The sequence below is a fragment of the Aegilops tauschii genome, chromosome 2 (genome assembly GCF_002575655.3).
Source record: "Aegilops tauschii subsp. strangulata cultivar AL8/78 chromosome 2, Aet v6.0, whole genome shotgun sequence".
In the NCBI taxonomy this organism is placed as follows: Eukaryota; Viridiplantae; Streptophyta; class Magnoliopsida; order Poales; family Poaceae; genus Aegilops; species Aegilops tauschii.
Window position 1 is genome coordinate 578,326,354 of NC_053036.3, and position 6,328 is coordinate 578,332,681.

Sequence of the window (6,328 nt, forward strand, 5' to 3'; positions counted from 1 at the left end):
AAGCTTGATAGCAAGACAAAGCAGTGCATCTACCTCAGCCAACCAAGTGAAGAGTTTGGCTACAGGTTGTGGGATCCGGCCAATAGGAAGATTGTGAGAAGCCGAGATGTGGTGTTCATTGAAGATGAAACAATAAAAGATATTTGGAAACCAGAGAAGCCAATGACCAACACACCTCAGGTTGACATGGATACAATCCGTCCTCCTCTCGTGCATGACAATCATGGGGGAGATGATGACACTTAAGACATTGGAGATGCAACTGATCAAGGCAGTACAAGTCAAAGTGGCGAGCAGCCATCAAGTGATGATGATGATGAAGTTGGTAATGATGATGCCAACGAAAATCCACCTGATTCACCACCAGTGCAGCATCAAAAAAGAAGTGAAAGAGGTCACATTCCTTCTTCCAAGTATCCACCGCATCAATATGTGTTGATGACAGATGCAGGTGAGCCCTCATGCTATGAGGAGGCAATGTTTGATGAGAACAAAGAAGAATGATCATAAGCCATGCAAGACGAGATGAATTCCTTGTATGAGAATGATACTTTTGAGTTGGTGAATCTGCCAAAAGGCAAGAAAGCACTAAAGAACAAGTGGGTGTACAGAGTGAAGAGTGAAGAAAACACCTCACATCCAAGGTACAAGGCTAGATTAGTTGTGAAAGGATTCAGTCGGAAAAAGGGCATTGATTATGATGAGATATTCTCTCCGGTGGTCAAGATGTCTTCGATCTGAGTTGTTCTTGGCATGGCTGCCACCATGGACTTGAAAATTGTACAACTTGATGTGAAGACTGCATTCTTACATGGTGACCTAGAGGAGGAGATATACATGGAGCAGCCAGAGGGATTCATGGTTGCAGGCAAGGAGCACTTAGTTTGCAAATTGAAGAAAAGCTTGTATGGCTTGAAGCAAGCTCCTCGGCAGTGGTACAAGAAGTTTGAATCTTTTATGACAGGTCTTGGTTACCATAAAGCACAACCTGATCATTGTGTCTTTATGAAGAGGTACGCCGAGGGTGACTTCATTATTCTCTTGTTGTACGTTGATGATATGCTGATTGTTGGAAATGGCACAAAGAGGATTGCTCTCCTCAAGAAGGCATTGAGTAAATCATTTGCCATGAAGGATTTAGGACCAGCTAAGCAAATACTTGGCATGAAGATCTCCCGTGATAGATCAAAGAAGCTGCTTTGGCTCTCACAGGAAAAATACATTGAGAAGGTACTTGAAAGGTTTAATATGAAAGATGCACAATCTGTTATCTCTCCACTTGCAGGCCATCACAAACTGAATTCTAAACAATGTGCTACAAGCAAGAAGGAGAAAGAAGAAATGAGGAAAGTACCTTACCAATCTGCTGTGGGCAGTTTGATGTACGCCATGGTATGCACTAGGCTTGACATTGCCTATGAAGTTGGAGTTGTTAGCCGGTTCATGACAAATCCAGGAAAAGCTCACTGGGAAGCAGTGAAGTGTATTCTCAGGTATCTCAAGGGTACTTCTACATCTTGTTTACGCTTTAGAAGCGGTGATCCTGTATTGCAGGGCTATACAGATGCAGATTATGCAGGAGACATGGATCGTAGGAAGTCCACATCTGGATACCTGATGACTTATGCAGAGGGAGCAGTGTCATGGCAATCAAGATTGCAGAAATGTGTTTCTACATCAACTACAGAAGTTGAGTACATTGCAGCAGTCTATGCTGGCAAGGAAGTTCTGTGGATGAAGAACTTCTTGCAAGAGCTCGGCATGAAGCAAGAGAAGTATGTCCTATTTTGTGACAGTCACAGTGCTATTCATCTTGCCAAAAATTCAAGCTATCACTGTCGAACCAAGCACATTGATGTGAGGTACCATTGGATTCAAGATGTTGTAAGTTCCAAGTTACTGAAACTTGAGAAGATCCGTACCAACGACAATGGTTCGGATATGATGACCAAGATATTACCAAATGAGAAGCTACAAGCATGTTGCAAGGTAGCGGGCATGGCGGTGCCCCCTCATGAGTCGGAAGGGGGGATTTGTTGGGATATCCTTCTCATGTGCGCTGTGAGGAGATGACCATTTGAGGCCTTTTTTAGGCAGCCCAAAGAGGTGCAGAAGCCCACTACCCATTAGGGTTATGACCTAGGGTCATTTTGGACTTTGCACATGAGTGGATGGGGATGCTTTACCCTCCATCCAGCAGCCACCACCAAGAGTGACGAAAATCAGTTTATCCTCCAAGAGAGAAGAAGAGAGAAAACCAAGAGAGCAAGGGAAGAAGAGGAAGGTTGAAGGAAGAAGCAAAGTGAAAGGATCGAGAAGAGGTGTCTAGAGGGGGGTGAATAGACCCTTAGCAAGAAAAGTTGCAGCTTTTAATTTCTTTAAGTTGAAGTGGAGTTTTGGCACAAGTTTAAACATTCACAATACATATCAAGCAAGCATGAAAAGAGTATATGAGCAGCAGAAAGTAAAGCATGCAAGTTGCAAGAATGTAAAGGGATGGGATTGGAGTGTGCAAACGCAATTGCAGACTCGGAGATTTTTTATCCGTGGTTCCGATAGGTGGTGCTATCGTAAATCCACGTTGATGGAGACTTCAACCCATGAAGGGTAACGGTTGCGTGAGTCCACGGAGGGCTCCACCCACGAAGGGTCCACGAAGAAGCAACCTTGTCTATCCCACCATGGCAGTCGCCCACGAAGGACTTGCCTCACTCGGGTAGATCTTCACGAAGTAGGCGATCTCCTTGCCCTTACAAACTCCTTGGTTCAACTCCACAATCTTGACAGAGGCTCCCAAGTGACACCTAGCCAATCTAGGAGACACCACTCTCCAAGAGGTAATAGATGGTGTGTTGATGATGAACACCTTGCTCTTGTGCTTCAAATGATAGTCTCCCCAACACTCAACTCTCTCTCACAGGATTGGATTTGGTGGAAAGATTTGAGTGGAAAGCAACTTGGGGAAGGCTAGAGATCAAGATTTATGTGGTTGGAATGGAATATCTTGACCTCAACACAAATGTAGGTGGTTCTCTCTCAGAAAATGTATGTTGGAAGTGTAGGCATGTTCTAATGGCTCTCTCCACGAATGAAGAGTGGGTGGAGGGGTATATATAGCCTCCACACAAAATCTAACCATTACATACAAATCACCAAACTCGGTGGGACCGAATTAGAAAACTCGGTCGGACAGATTTGGTTCATAATGTGACCGTTAGGCTTTTCGGTGGGACCGATATGATCAACTCAGTGGGACGATATGCTAGGGTTAGGCTAAAGCGTCATCTCGGTTTGACCGATTACACAAACTCGGTGGGACCGATTTGGGTAATAAGCAAAACAGAGAGGTTTCCAAGCAAACTCCGTGGGACCGATTGCATATCTCGGTGAGACCGAAATTATTGCAATAGGCAACAGAGAGTTTGCAGGCCTATCTCGGTGAGATCGAGATCCCATCGGTGAGACCGAATTGATTAGGGTTTGTGGCAGTGGCTATGTCAAGAGAACTCGGTGGCGCCGGATAGAATGTTTCGGTGGGGCCGAGTTTGACTTTCGGTTTGGGACATATGTGGATGTGAGAAAGTGGTTGAGGGCTTTGGAGCATATCACTAAGCACTTTGAGCAAGCAAACCATTAAGCAACACCTCATGCCCTCTTAATAGTATTGGCTTTCCTATGGACTCAATGTGATCTTGGATCACTAAAATAGAAAATGCAGAGTCTTGAGCTTTGAGCTTGAGCCAATCCTTTGTCCCTATCATCTTGAAGGGGTTCCACATCCTCTAGTCCATGCCACTCCATTGTTGAACTTATCTGAAACATACTAGGTAGAAGTATTAGTCCAACAAGAGATATGTTGACATTAATTACCGAAATCACTCAGGGAGCACTTGTGCTTTCAATCTCCCCCTTTTTGGTAATTGATGACAACATACATCAAAGCTTTAGATAAAGATATAGAGAATAGCAAGTAAAGCTTTGGAAAGACATGTAACATGCATTGGCTCCCCCTACATGTATGCAATCATGTAAATATGGAATATAGGAGCATGTGAATGCATAAGCATAATAGAGTAAGCAATGTGTTACATGCATCTTGGCTATATGCATCAGAGCAAATGATGTGAGTATAGGAAATGTACCTTCATGCTCATGAGTCCTTCTTGCAAACAGTATGTACATCAGCAAGAAATCCTCATACACATGATTGTGATGCATATACTTACCTTGTGGTCTTGGGTTGGCTTAGGAAGGAATGAACCTGAGTAAACAAGGTTAGATAACACAGATACATCTACTAGCAGAGCAAACAAAAGAAACCACAAGAGTACCAAGACTGGGATGACATGTAGAGAGTGAGTACTGAGTACTCTATTGGATATAGACATGTCCCCAAAGGTAAGGATATGCAATGAATTCAAGGATTTCCTTCCCTTAGATGTCTTGCTCCCCCTGAATCCTGCATGGGATACTGGGAGAAGATAGGGAACAGAAAATCAGAGCAAATGCAAACAACCAAATATGAACATGTCTTTCCCCTCTTAAAGACATGTGACTTCTCTCCTCTTGAACACCAAGCATCTGGGGCCTATGATACCTCTTTCTCCTTGTAGAAGAACTCTCTCCCCCTGAGTATTCTCTCCCCCTATAGAAATGATTAAGCTTTGATGTGATCTCTCTCCCTCTTTGACATCAATTTCCAAGAAGGGCTATTCTGGATATTTGTTATAAATGGGTTTGGTCCTTGAGTCACAAAGCAAAGCAGCATGTTGAGTGTGATGCTGGTAGAGGACAAGAATCATTGAGTGGAGTTGGAGCAAAAGGAATTCAGGAATCAAGTGGCAAGTTGTCTTTTCTGCCGTGAAATCGGTAGCACCGAGTTGTGTACTTCGGTTGCACCGAAAGGATTCGGTTGGACCGAAAGAGACAGACCGGTGTGATCGAGTTCATCACAGAGAAAACACTTGTCACCTCAGCTCACTAGGCAAGTAAAATCTCACAAGGATTGCAAGGAATTAACTGAAAGATATGCAATGAATTGGATGCAGGGAATGCAGAACAAAAATAAAAAGAAAATAAATCTAGATGAAGTTTTTTTGAAAGGGGAAACAAATATGCATAAGAAAAATGCAAGAGCACAGAGAAACACAAGAGAACCTCATCTAGAATTGGTCGGCGACAAAATCACCTATGTTAGAGTATATTGACTTAGGAGTCAAGTGAGATCACTTGATCATAGGTCATACTCATCGTTTAAGCTCAAATGGGGATACCATTTTTCGTTTAAGCATCTTGATGTATTCACATCTTGTTGAGTTGCTTTGACCCATGATTGGAGTAAAGCTTCTCTAAGATGGAATAACATACCTTGGGTGGTGGTGTTGATCTTGATCATGTGGTTGAACTTGTGTGGGTTGCTCAAGGTTGATGTAGCTCATTTAGAGTTGGGAGCACCATTTGGAATTTGAGTTCATCTACCTACATGGGTTAGTTTTGCAAGGAAGACCACTTATGTATCCAAGGTGACAACTATGAAACTTGATACAGAAGTTGTCAAAGGATATGTTTGAAGGGTCTCGTGCTTCCTTGTCTTCAACCACCATTGTGTAGAGATTTGGTGATGTAGAGATTGCTCAAGATGTGAGTGAGTGGAAATCTCATAGATTTAGATTCATCCAAGTAACTACAAGGGTTAGATAGCATGCAAGGGTGCAAGTATATCCAAGACATATAAATAGCATCATGAAAGAAATATCAAGGATTAGTCAAAGGCTCATGCCTTGCATGTATCCAAATGGAGTTCCTACTCCAAGTTTGAAGCAACAATGATGTTCAATTTACCTCTCAAACGGCAAAAGACTTTCTCATAAAGAGGTTTGGTGAATATATCCGCTAATTGCTTATCGGTGCGAACGTGCTTAAGATCAATGTCCCCTTTGGCAACATGATCTCGAATGAAATGATGACGAACTTCAATATGCTTAGTTCGAGAATGTTGCACAGGATTGTGAGCAATCTTAATAGCACTTTCATTGTCACAAAGCAATGGAACATGTTTCACATATATCCCATAATCCTTAAGAGTTTGGGTCATCCAAAGTAACTGAGCACAACATGAACCAGCGGCAATGTATTCCGCTTCAGCGGTGGATAAGGATACCGAGTTTTGTTTCTTGGAGGACCAAGACACAAGAGATCTACTAAGAAATTGACAAGTACCCGAAGTGGACTTTCTATCAACCTTGTCTCCGGCATAGTCTGAATCGGAGCAGCCAACAAGATCAAAATAAGACCTCTTAGGATACCAAATGCCAAAATTTGGTGTATG